Source organism: Diabrotica undecimpunctata, chromosome 1 (genome assembly GCF_040954645.1).
Source record: "Diabrotica undecimpunctata isolate CICGRU chromosome 1, icDiaUnde3, whole genome shotgun sequence".
NCBI lineage: Eukaryota > Metazoa > Arthropoda > Insecta > Coleoptera > Chrysomelidae > Diabrotica > Diabrotica undecimpunctata.
In genome coordinates, this window is record NC_092803.1 from 17,435,157 (window position 1) to 17,448,821 (window position 13,665).

Here is a 13,665-nt window from a genome sequence, read left to right on the forward strand (position 1 = left end):
CAAAAATAAGAAAGCACCGGGACCTGGAGGCATCTCACCAGAGCTTATAAAATACGGATCAAAAAAATTACACCGGATGATACAATGGATATTTCAGAAAGTCATAAATGGAGAACAGCTCCCAAAGGAATGGACGGAAGCATATATGACATCTATATTTAAGAAAGGAGATAGGAAACGATGCGCAAACTACAGAGGAATAAGCATAATATCATCAATAGGAAGATTATATGGGAAGATACTGCGAGAAAAGATAGAGCAAGCGATAAAAAGCAAAATCGGGAAGGATCAGGCAGGAAGATCATGCATAGACCACATATACACACTGGAACAACTGTTGGAAAAGAAAAAAGCAAAAAATAGAGATATACATTTGGCATTTGTGGACCTGAGAAAGGCGTATGACTCTGTACCAAGGTCAGAACTATGGGAGGCAATGTAGAAATTAGAAATACCGACGGAACTCATAGAAGCTACAAAAGCTCTGTATAAAGAAAATAAAGTGTCCATTAAAATAGGAACAAGAATCATAGTAGACTTCACCACAACAAAAGGACTCCTGCAGGGTTGTTCCACATCTCCAACCCTATTCAAAATATACTTAGAGAAAGCCTTGGCTACATGGAAAAGAAAATGCGAAGGCATGGGAGTACCGGTACGGAATGAATACCTATATACGTTAAGTTTTACAGACGATCAAGTAGTGATTGCACAAGACCAAGACGACCTCAGCTACATAATAAAGAAACTACAAGAAGAATATACCCAGGCTGGCCTAGATATTAACCTCGCGAAAACAGAGTACCTATCTACAAGTGAAGAAGACATAGAAGATCTACAGATTGATGAAAACGTAACAATCAAAGGAAAGGATAAATTCAAATACTTGGGGTTTATAATCACGAAAAAGGCAACAACAGAGGAAGAAATTACACAAAGATTAGGACAAACAAGAACAGCAATCCGACAACTTAACTAAGTATGGTCAGATAGAAACCTAAATATGAAGACAAAAACACAGATTTATAAAACATTAGTGCGAAGTATTATGACATATGGGGCTGAAAATTGGATCATAAACAAGAAAAACAGCAGTAAGATAGTAGCAACAGAGATGGAATGCCTGCGAAGATGCTGCAGAGTAAGAAGAATGGATAGGAGAAGCAATAACGAAATAAATCAAAGAACATTAATAGAAACAGACATACTAACATATATAGAACAAAAAAGACTAAAGTGTAAGAAGAATGTAAGAAGAACTAGCGACAGCAGATGGATAAAGAGAATAACCGAATGGAGCCCCATAGGAAGGAGGAAAAGAGGACGGCCCTGTAGAATCGGGTGACGGGCTTCTAAATCTTCTTCTGTTCTACAGAAGCTCCCAAACGGAAAACAATACTAAAACATATTCTTCTGCTGTGATTGAACAACAATTTCCTACCTATTGTATTCCCAGCCATTGAAAACCTAAAACTTCAAGATTACCTGCTGAATCCACTAGGAACGTTGATCGAGCCCAAAAATATCCTATTTTTCCCATATAGGAAACCATGTGACTTCATTATTTAATTCTTCTTTTCTTGTTTGGGATCGGCTTCGACAATTGTTTTGAAAATGTCCTATTCTCCCGCAATTAAAACATCTATCTTCTGTTTTCATTTAAAGTTTTTTGTTGAAGATTTTGCAGTATGCTTAAAATTTGGGATAAGATGAGTTGTTGGATATCTGTGATAGACTTCTTCATTTTTTCGATATCGTATTTCTTTTAATTTTGGGTCCTCGATAGTGTCCTCGAAGCGACACTATCACGGAAGCTGCCATTTCTTTCTCAGATCAGCCATTTACTCTAGCTGCAGCTTCGAATTGAAAACGATAAGTTTCCCATGCTGTTTGGCCATTGAATATGAGTGTTTTTAAAATTATCTAGTTCTAATTGTAGCTGGTTCAACTATAGAAGATGATGAAGCTGTTTGTTCTGATTCGACATTAGTTACTGAAACAATATTAGATAAAGAAGCTTGGGTATTATTTTTCTTTCTAAGTCAACTGTTTGTCTTTCTAAATTAAATTTCAAATCGTTGTGTTGTTGTACTATTTTATTTTCTAAATCGTTCTGTTTTTCTTAGTCACAACATGAAAATATGGAAGAAAGAAAATGATTGAAGGATATGGAAAAAAACCTAAATATCCCAAAGCAGTTTCGATTTAATCAAGGCATAATTACCGATGTAATAGTTATTGTAAACCAGGTATCTAGGAATAAAAAACAAACGTTTATGTAGAGTTATTGAAAGGCGTAGCAGAAAAAAGCCATGGAAATCATGGTAGTAGACGATTAGACAAGCCATGTCTATAAAAAAGATTTATATTGGTAAATATAACCAGATACAACAAACGTTTTTACCTTCTCCTCAAATTTTATGTTCTTCCCAATTAATCTATCAGCATATAGTGTGATTTTACGACCCAAAAGTCATAAAATTGGTTATTTCTTCACTCCTGTACAAATCATAAACAAATTTCGAAATCAGCTCTTTAATTAAAACTCAAGAACGGGACTTTTATTAATTATTGTAAATAGTTAATTTAACTTCCTAAATGGTAAATCAATGTTAATGTCAAAACGCTAATCAACGCATTGATTTCCCTTTAAGGAATGATTCTAGATTCTAATTAAGTTTTGCTTTGAATAATCGATAGGCCCGTTGTTGACGATAGATAAAATAAATAATTGTGTCAAATGATCAAACCGAAGAGTATATTTAAAGGAAATTAATATATTACCGTAATTACTGGGTGATTTTGAAATTTAAATATTACGCCAGTTCTGAGCCTGTATTTTATCGTGTAAATGCCCGATATGTCATTTTTATTGTTGACTAAAATTTTACAAATTTTCTTGTGTAAAACGTTCCTCACAAAATAGACTATTAGATATTGAGATTATTATTGATAAATTTGGTTATCAAGTATAGTCTATCATGCTAAAAACCAGAATGTAAGAATGTAAATTAGTATTAATAATAATGAAAGCCTTAATCTATAGTGAACGAGTAAGGGTTACTTTAAGATAGTTCCAAAAAAAGTAAAGATAAACGTAAAGCCTCAAGAAAATACACGTGCCATCAGGATAAAGATAAAATATTGGAACAGCTAACATTCCAATCAATAAAACAATGAAACTAACAGAGAGGTAAAGATTAAAGACGCCAAGTAAAAGATAAAAAAGCAGGTGTATAAACGGAAACGAAAATAAGTGAGACGATGAAATTGATGTTTCAAGCTCATTTCAACTATAAGAATCAGATGAAACTGATCTCAATTTTTTCCATGAAGAGTTGCTGGCTATCTTCGATGAAGACCGGTCTGACCTTATTCCTTGATCGAGTACAAGGACCGATAATGGACTTTCTTTAAGTGTACTGGTAAATCTCTGCACCTGGAGAGTGTCATTTTTGTTCAATAATATTCCCTGGACTGTTTTGGACTACTAAGCAACAATGACTGTCACATGTACCTTTCACAGACTCTTCTACGTATAATGGGAGACTACAATGCCAAAATTGGAGAAGCGAGTTGCATCTAAAAAATCAAAAAATAATAGAAATCTTAGAAAGAAAACAGATGAGGAGGAAAAGGATATTACCATTGAAATTGAAAAGAAAACGGAAATGAATCTAGAGAAACGATTAAGTAACTGTGAGAGAGTGAGAATGCAGATGCCCACATAGAACATGAAAGGAACATATACAGAGGAGATCAATAAACTTACGTTAACCTTTAATTGTGGTTTATTCCCATTTAAATAGTAATTACTTTAAAATGCCACAAGAAAATAGCTTCAGAACAATATCTCGAAGAAAAATTCCGAAAAATTGAAATTAAGTCTTTCTACAGGAATTAAGGAGGATAAAAAACGTTACCACAACAGGAGTACGTATATGATATCGAATGAAGGAATATTCTAGTGAATTGGATTTGATCATAAATGTCCATATGGACAAGTTTCTTTCATAAGCTGTTAAATAGAAATGACGAAAAGGTAAAAACCGAACAAATAATGCTAGAATGCCCAAATAACTATTAAAGACCAACAGAACAAAACATAGTGGACCCAATTCAAAATTTAAAGATTAATATGAGTCCGGAAGCAAATGACATAAATGCAGAAATGTTACAAGCAGGTGGAGTTCTATTAGAAAAGCAACAAGCTAAATTAATTGGGTGTAGAGAAAAGCTAGTAATAGTATTTTCTAAATTAAAAAAGGCCATTCGATGTTTTGCGAGAAATGTAGAGGCATAGCTCTGCTGAACACTTATTGCTATAAATTATTTAGTAAAATTTTGAGAAGAATTATTGAATGAATACGCAGAAACTTTACTGGGAGAATATCAAGCTAGCCTTAGAATCAACAGATCTACAACGGATCAATTTTCTTCAATGAAAAAAATCCAGACCAGTTGTTATGAGTATAAAATAAAATTATACGCAATAATCATTGATTTAATATAGTCATACAATCATCAAGAGGAAACAATTGTATAGAGCAATGAGTCAACTGGGTGTCACAAGAAAGTCCGCAAGAGTAGCAAAGCTAACCTTAAATGTAACCATAAATGAAGTTATATGGAATGGGGCTAATAAGGCAAGGCCTCATGCCACTATCGACAACTTTGTTTAATTTACGTATGGAAACGATAATAATAATCAGTGATATAGAAAGAAATGGAACAATTTCAGTAAGCAGCACCAACGCCTAGCCTCTGCGGAAGATTTAAGACTACTGGTAAAGACAAAGACAGAATTTATTTTAAAAAAATTAGAAAGAGAAACAATATAGTATGGGCTTCAAATTAACATTAAAAATATCAAAATACATGGTTATGAGAAGGAGCCAAGAAGAAGGAGAAGAAAATGTGGAGATAAAAACAGAAGATGATAAAGTTTATGAACTTGAGAAGATCAATAAATTCCCTTACTTAGAGAAAGACCCCGCCAACTCTGGGCTGTACCCAAGCTAGTAATCTACAATAATCTACATATTATCCAGAGATTTCAAAACAAAGTACTGAGGAACATTGTTGATGCTCTTTGGTACATCTCAACGTAACAGCAACCTCCTCCAGGGTATGGAAATTGTGACCGAAGTAATCAAGAGAACAGCAGCAAGTCACGAGGAGACGCTGCATAGTTATGTGAATGTCGAGGCAATCCAGCTTCTTGACAACACTAACCTAAAGAGAAGACTTATAAGGACAAAACCATTTGAGTTAGTGTAAATGTGTAACAGTTTAGTGTTAAAAGCGGAGTATATGGCTGTGATGTTATTACATATTAGTTGAATTGCATTAGTTGATAGATAAAATAGAGTAAGAGTAAGCCATAGGGTAAGCCCATAGATTTAAGTATTTGTTGTTTATTAAGTTAGGCCAGAAAATAACTGAAAATTGGTCATTTGTGACCAGATAGCAGTATGCAAACACTGTACAGGTGTTATAAAAAAAAAAACAGGGAGAGAGAAAGAGAGAGAGAGAGAGAGAGGGAGGATGCTCAGTAAATGTGAGGAGGAACAGCTAAAAGGATGGGAAAATATAATGCTAGAAGCATTTGGAGAGGGATAGCAGTGAGGAAGAATGGAGAAGAATAGCCAACATCGAAGTATAGTTTAAAGTGATACAAATGTAACTTTTGCTCTGGGCCTACACCGTTGTGCACTGTAAATAAATAAATAAAAACATCTAACCATGGAGCAGCCATTGCTTTGGACATGAAAGCATGAAAATCGAAGAAGTCCAATAAAAATAGAATACCCACAATGTGCACACAAAATTTTCCGGAGTTAGAGTAATTAAAATTAAGCTAGGATCCGTATTATTGATAAATGATCAAACATAATAATTACCAACTTCTCAAAATATTTCTGACAATCATGATGGACGAGAATATTCAACACAAACGAGATAATTATATAGAAGAATATTTTATGTAGATCAATTGTTATAAAAATAAAAAATATTTATCTTCACAAAAATTGTTATGTATTCCCGGTTATGTAGGATATATTATATCAGTATTTATTTTACCAATGTTTAGCTCTATATTTATCCAATAGGTAAAGAAACAACAAAAATTATTTTTGTAAGATGTGGGTGTATAGATACTAGGTATACCTTTTCCTGTGTAGTAAATTGTTTTGATAACTAAATTCTCACGAATGCAAATCAAATCTTCATCAAAATTCTTTCCCGGGCGTCTTAAATTTCCCCTTGTTCGATCTCAATTCATATCTGAAGACCTACCAACGACATACCGGATCGACGCATCGCCCACAAAGCGCAATTGACTCGATGCATGGCATCAATGACACATCCGTCATACAGTTATGTGACACTTCATTGTTTCGATGTAATTGAACCAGAAGTGTCGATATCTTTGGAACTAAATGAGAGACTCGGTCGAAAGAAGGTCAAGTTTCAATACAAAGAAAGTTTTTCTACGAAATTGGAGGTGGACTGAATAAGTAATATTTTCTTCGAAATATAGAAACATTGAGGGTTAGAATAGATCAAACATGAAAAGAAGAGATTTATCTAACACTGAGGGTTAGAATAGAATAAACATGAAAATAAGAGATTTGCTTTTATCTGATATAGGAAGAAATACGAAAGTAAGGATATAAAAATGTTTGTAGATTTGACAAGATTAATTTAATAATAAAATTTTAATAGTAAAACTACTTAATTGAAGAATGGTCGAGCTAATAAATAAAATAATAAAAATTACCAGAAATTAAAGAAAACTCGAAAAATAAAAAAAAAATAATACAAATATATAATTGTTTGTGAAAATTCTGCTTTATTAACAAGAATGGAAATAACATATATCAAATTTATGGTATTAATTCACTGAAGAAACTTAGTAATTCACAATAAATGAAGAAAAAATGGAAATAATTTTTATTATTTCATATCTTTTTCTTTCATATCTTTTATTATTTCTTCAATTTCTTCTCTTGTGGGCTTTGGTATTTCTTCTATTACTATTTGAGGTCTAGGAACATTACAATTTTCTTCAGTAGTCACTTCGTCATTTAGTATCTCTTCGAAATATTCTTTCCACCTTTCACATATTTGGTTTCATCCACTATCAGGTTTCCTTGCTTATCTTTTACATTCATCGTTCTTCCCTGGTACCCAGTTTTAATGTATTTTACTTCTTTATAAAAAATTTTTATTTCATTTTTCTTGTAATTTTCTTCAATGCGCTTAATTTTATTCTCCATATACTTTCGTTTCCGCTCTCTTAGGATTCTCTTTACTTGTTTTCGTTGTACGGCATACCTTTCTAGGTCGTCTTGTTTTTGCGAACGTAAACTTTTTAATCTCAAATCTGATCTTTTTTTTTAACTCTGTTCTGCATTCGTCATTGAACCAGTGGTTTTTTCTAAATCTTTTTGCTCTTGGTATGTTCTTCGACGTAGCTTACTTGATAGTGTTTGTCATTTTCAAGAACTTTTGTTGTATGTTACTCACAGTAGTACTATCTTGTTTGGCGTAGGTTTCTTGTATATCCTTTTGATAGTCCTGCTTTACCTCAAATTTTCGCAGTTTTTCAAAGTAAAATTTGCGTTGCACTTTCTTTTTCCGTTTATGCTTTTTAATTATTGCTTCTCTCATATTAATTCTAACCAAAAAATGATCTGACCACTCCAAAATTCCTATTATTGTCTCCACTTGTATAAAACGTGTATGGGCCAATCTTTTCGACGTTGTTTCCAGTTAAATGTGTTTCCTGTATTGCTAAGATGTGTATTTTATATTTTTTTAGTTCTTCTATTAGGTTGATTAATGCTCCCTCCTCGTATACTCCTCGAACATTCCATGTCGCAATATTTAGGTACATATTCTTATTTTTTATTTTGCTATTTATGTTCAAACTCATTTTCCTGTTCATCGCTAGGGTCCGTTGGCATAATGGGCCATCTTTTCCTTTTTCCACTACTATATGCCGTTTTTTGGGTCCATATTTCTAGATTTTTCTCGTTTGAAAGTACCATTTCCGGCTCATACCCAATTTATACCATCCACAGTTAGTTTTCTGTACCCTATCTTTACATTTCTACCTTCAGCTCTTAATTCCTTGCTTTTATTTACGATTTCCTTCCTCATATGTCTTTCTTTTTCGGTCATGTCATCGTTGATGAAGATCTTTTCTCCAGTAAGAAATCTGAGTTTGCTTTTTTCTTTCATTACCTTAATTTTTTCGCCATAATCCTTCATTTGTACCAGACATATATTGTTCTTTAACTTTATTGCAGATTCTATTTCGACATCCTCTTTTAGGTGCTTTTGTATAAAATCTTTTACGTTATTTTTTAAGAGTGTTTCATCTGTTGCGTTTATTGGTAGACCCGTAATTACTATGTTATTTCTTTTCATCTGTTTTTCAATTCTTTCTACTTTGTTTTCAACCTGGGTTAATTTGTTTTTTGTTTCTTCCAATTCTTGATTTATCTTTATATTTTCTTTTTTCAGCGCTATCATCTCTTCTCTATATTCCTTATTTTCATTCCTGATTTCTTTCAGTTCTTCCATCATCTTCTTGAACATGCTTATAACGTTGTCCAAATCCTCTGAATCTTCTTCCTTTGGTTTTATTTTGCTTGGAGTTCTGGCAGTTTTTTTGCTCTGCAGGAAAGGTGAAGTTGACCTTAAAAGCTTGGTATACGAGTAAAATCTCTACCTGAAGATGAAAAGCTATGACCGGAAACTAAAAATTCATGATCGATGGTATCAAAATGTCCAGTGGCTACTAAGAAAATGTATGAGTTTTTTAATTACCCTACACAGTTGTCGCTTCATATATACCTTGCCGCCTGATCAACCCAAAATCTTTCTACCTTTTATCAAAGGTGTCACTGACAAGATCAGTAGAACTCTTAACACTCTAAACATCAAAACCATCTTCACTACTCACTCTAAGTTGTCCAATCTCGCCAGATCCGTAAAAAACCAAATTCCCAATGAAGACCATGGTGTTTACGAAATACCTTGTTCCAGTTGCCCACGTTCATACATAGGACAGACAAACCGACGAATTCACAACCGTATTTACAAACATTCTATATCTGTAAAGCATTCCGATACTACTTAAGCCTTAGCCCAACATCATATTCAGGCAGGTCACAAAATAGATTTCAAAAAAGCAAAAACCATCGCTCCTTAAAATCGAGAATTATTCGTGAAGCCATCGCAACCGTATCCCTCTTGATAATGGCTCCAAAGTGGGACCGAAATGTCGAGTTTTAAATTCTCAACACGGTTCTTCCCGAGAACTTACTAATTTTCATTTAAACAATAAACAAACTAAACAGATTATTAAATGATTATTAAATAAATTAAAACAAAACTGCGATTCTGTTATTAACTTTTATGCAAATAAAGGAAACAGCCGAATTGACATAAAATATAAACAATAGTTTTCAAAATATGTTTTTCCTTTTTCCTACTTGTTCGTTTTTAATTTGTATTCATTTTATAGTAAAATTTTTACTATAAAATGAATACAAATTAAAAACGAACAAGTAGGAAAAAGGAAAAACATATTTTGAAAACTATTGTTTATATTTTATGTCAATTCGGCTGTTTCCTTTATTTGCATAAAAGTTAATAACAGAATCGCAGTTTTGTTATTAATCCATTTAAGAAACGTTTCTCAATGGCAATTAAAGAAAGTGGCGGCATTCGATCTTGCAATTGAGTATTTCTTTGGCATGTTTTAATCCGCTTCATTACTGAAAAACTTCTTTCAATGGATGCACTTGTAGCCGAAATTGTTAAAAATAGGTTTGCCAATTTAAAAACTTCCGGAAATGCATTATCAAGCTCTGAAAACTTTAAATATTGATACAATTCTTGTACATGTTTTTGAATATAATCTGGAAGAGAACTCTTAATTATAATTTAACTTTACTGTGTAAAATTTTTGTCCATATAGCTTTACAAGTTGATGAAAGGCGTTGCCTGGGAATTGTTTTGCATAATTTTTAAAAGTGTGAAAACCATGTAGTGCCAAACACTTTAGATGCTTACCAGAAAATACTGGAAAAGTAAAAAATCTATTTATTTATTTATGTATTTATTTATTTATTTGTTTATTTATTTATTTCTATTTACAATTTGATGACGTATATATCAATGAAGCTAAAATATATTATAGATGTTTATTTGTTGACACTGGAGTTGCTACGGCAACTACCCTCTATTCGTGTCTGTCAATATCTCACAACATTCGTTTGTCACAAGTAACAAAATGCCCATTGCAGAAGTCGAGGAGGCTCTACGGAAATTTAAAAAAGACGAATCAGCAATTAACTGTAAACTGAAGAACATCAACGACTCTAAAGAACGAATAGTTTTAAAAAATTCAGAGAGTTTTTTCAGAATTCAGAGCGTGTTGACTGAGGAAGAAGCGGTGAAAAGGAACAAGGCTCTTGTCAGCGAGTTGGAGACTGTTAAGGGAAACCTACGTTCTAAGGCCATCTATAGTCCTTCGGAGATGCAGTGGAAGAAAATCTGCGAAAACTACAAAGCAGATCAGGCGTTGCCCGTGACTACGTGGAAATGTGTTTCGCCCGTGTTTGTGTGACTAAATTAAAAGTTCATGAGTGTGTAGTGTTATAATTATTTATATACAATATACAGGTGATCATAAAAATAATGTTAAGTATAATTGAAAAAATATGATTTATTCTTTTCTTCCGTAATTTTCAACATCTACTCCACACTCTACAACCCGTTATTACATTATGTTTACATGTTGTTCATATTTAATAAAGCAACACACTATTGTTTCAATTATCTTCTGGAAATACTTATTTATTGTCTCATCACCGTCTCCATTATACAGGGTGTTTCAAAAAAAGGTAACCCCGTCTCTAGGGTAGGTAGAAAACTGAAAAATAATTGGGGTTTACTTAGTAAAAAATTTTTGTAACGCCATCCGTTTTCAAGATACAGGGCGTTAAAGAAAAAAAAAATTACGCATTTTTTACGATTTTGCCGAAACTACTGGCAACATTGTAATGAAATTTTATACGAATATGTTTTATAAGCTGATATATCCCATGAATTTGTTTTTATATCTGATTCTCATAGAGGGCGCTAGTTACATGGATCGTACTAAGTATTAGTCAATATAACTTTTTAAGAGTATAATTATTAATCAAAATTTCAAGTAAACTTAAACATCATTCAATTTTACACGAAAAAGGTACTCTTGGTAAAACTCGATACTGTGTACCGTTTTTGGAATATTTTGATTTAAAAATTATGAAGTAATAATTGATGCTTTGAATGTCGAAAAAAACAAATATTCATTCGTTCGTGTTTTATATACATTTAAAAAAAAATTAATATAATATAATAAATATAAATTATATAATAAAAATGTACTGTTTCAAAGCATACTTGAGGCATAAAACATATACATACATAATAAGGACATGGCAATACCTCAAACGCAAATTTGTGTTTTACTGAGGTTTCTTTTGTAGCTAACTTCATCGGAACGTTTTCTAGACTTTAACCAAAAAACTAATAATTTTCACACATTTACTATTTAAGAATAACACAGCTTTACATTGAGAAAAATAAGACAAACACATAGAAAGTGATATCAAACTGCATAAAAATAATCCTCATAAAAAGAGACCTTACTGTATATACATATTTATTTTAGCACATAATTTAAATGTATATTTTCTGATAAAAATGATACAGAACAAATAGAATTCCAATCAAATAAGATGCAAAGAAAGTGTAAAATTTGCCACTCAATTAACAATTTTCCTTTTTTTACCAATTAGATTCTAATAATCTGAACATCTGCTCTTTCTATTATAAATATTTATTGCTTCTATTTTGTACTAGTAGCTCAAATAAAAAGCAGTGTGACACGATCATAGAGAAAGTTTCTTTATTCCTGACTCCTATATTATACTGTCTTGAATTTATAAAAATGTGTCTCTCTAATGAACGACAAAACGAGATTATTGCATCTCGAGCATATTTTCTTACAGAGAAAGTATCATTAGGACACTTATATAGTTTTTCATGAGTGTAAATTAATGCCAAGTGGAATATTATGGTAATTTGTAAAGATTATAGTTAAATCCTCAGTTTTTTATTATAATAGTAGAAAACTGGGGTTCAAAAGGTTAGAACAAGCAGTGTTGCTATTTAAAGTTTGACATAGATAATCAAAGACAATTTTTTGAAGCGAAGCTTCTATACTGACTTTGTAGGGGTCTTCACATCGACTGTGATCTTGCAATTTTTCATCATGTTGGTAGCTGTAAACAGATAAAGTACCTAATAATAATAATAATCTAAAATTTTCATTATTTCATAATGCCCTACATCCTCTACTATTCCGACGATATGTCAACGCTGTATAACAAATAACGTCAAATTGGATGTTGTGCAACGGATTTCCGAAGAAAAGACTAATGTATATTATTTTCTAGAAGGGGCTAGAATTCCAATGTAGGACATTTTCATTACATATACTACTTTAATTAGTATGGGGATAATAGTTGTTTAAAGTATGTTAATAAGGTATCAATTAAACTACTGTATTGGCTGAACATATATTAATAATATTCATACATTACAACATGATCATGTCGCCCATTGTCCCCGTTGGGAAGTGGTGTTGACTTGACATTGACATATTTGACATAGTTACCAGGTTTACGTTAAGCCTATCTTACATTAATGTCAAACACCTTCCCCTTAAAGATTAAGGCGTACCCTAGGTTTAATTATTTAAACATTACATTTCTTACTATCATTATTTTTTGAGCAGCTATAATGAGGACTTACAATATCAGTATTCCTATGTTCATTAAACAAATTTGTTAAATCATTATCCTGAATACATACATTATTTAAATCATTATTATCATTATCCTTATAACTATTTGGGTTTGTGTGTGGATACAACTCAGGTTCAAGATACATGTCTGCTACATCTGATTTTGTATGTGATGGTCTTATGTGTCTTGTGTTTCTTCTAACTATCCTATTATTGCATTCCTTTCTTATCCAGTACGATCTGGGTTCTTTAGCTTTTTCTACAATAACAGCTTTATACCATACTTTATCAACACTACTCTTAACAACTACATTATCCCCCCTTTTATAAGTTGTTGGTGTACGTTTACTATGTTTATCATACTGAACTTTTGTTTTTTGTTGTTGGTCCGATAACAGTTTATAAATCTCATTCTGAATTTTAGGTTGTAATTGTTCACTATTTACTGGTATTTCTGTTCTCACAGATCTACTATTTAATATTTGTGATGGAGATGCACTTAATGAAATAATAGCAGTATTATTATATTCTAAAACTAACTCACGATAATCAGAGTTTTCTGTAAAACTTTTTTTTTAAATTTGTTTACAAATTCCTACAGCCTTTTCAGCAAGGCCATTACTTTGGTGGTAATGAGGTGAACATGTCAGGACTGTAATTTGTTTATTATCGTAATATTTTTTACACTTAAATGATATAAATGGTAAATTATCTGCAATTAAAAATTGAGGATAGCCAAATCTGGAAAAAACATCTTGCATTGCATCTATTATGGCTTCAGATGTTTT

General features: G+C 32.1%; 1 protein-coding gene across 2 annotated transcripts in view; it reads left to right on the plus strand.

Annotated features, from left to right (window-relative positions):
- The window catches only part of Tsp5D (Tetraspanin 5D), a 92,254-nt gene that overhangs the window by 39,064 nt on the left and 39,525 nt on the right, over window positions 1–13,665 (plus strand). The window lies entirely within an intron of this gene.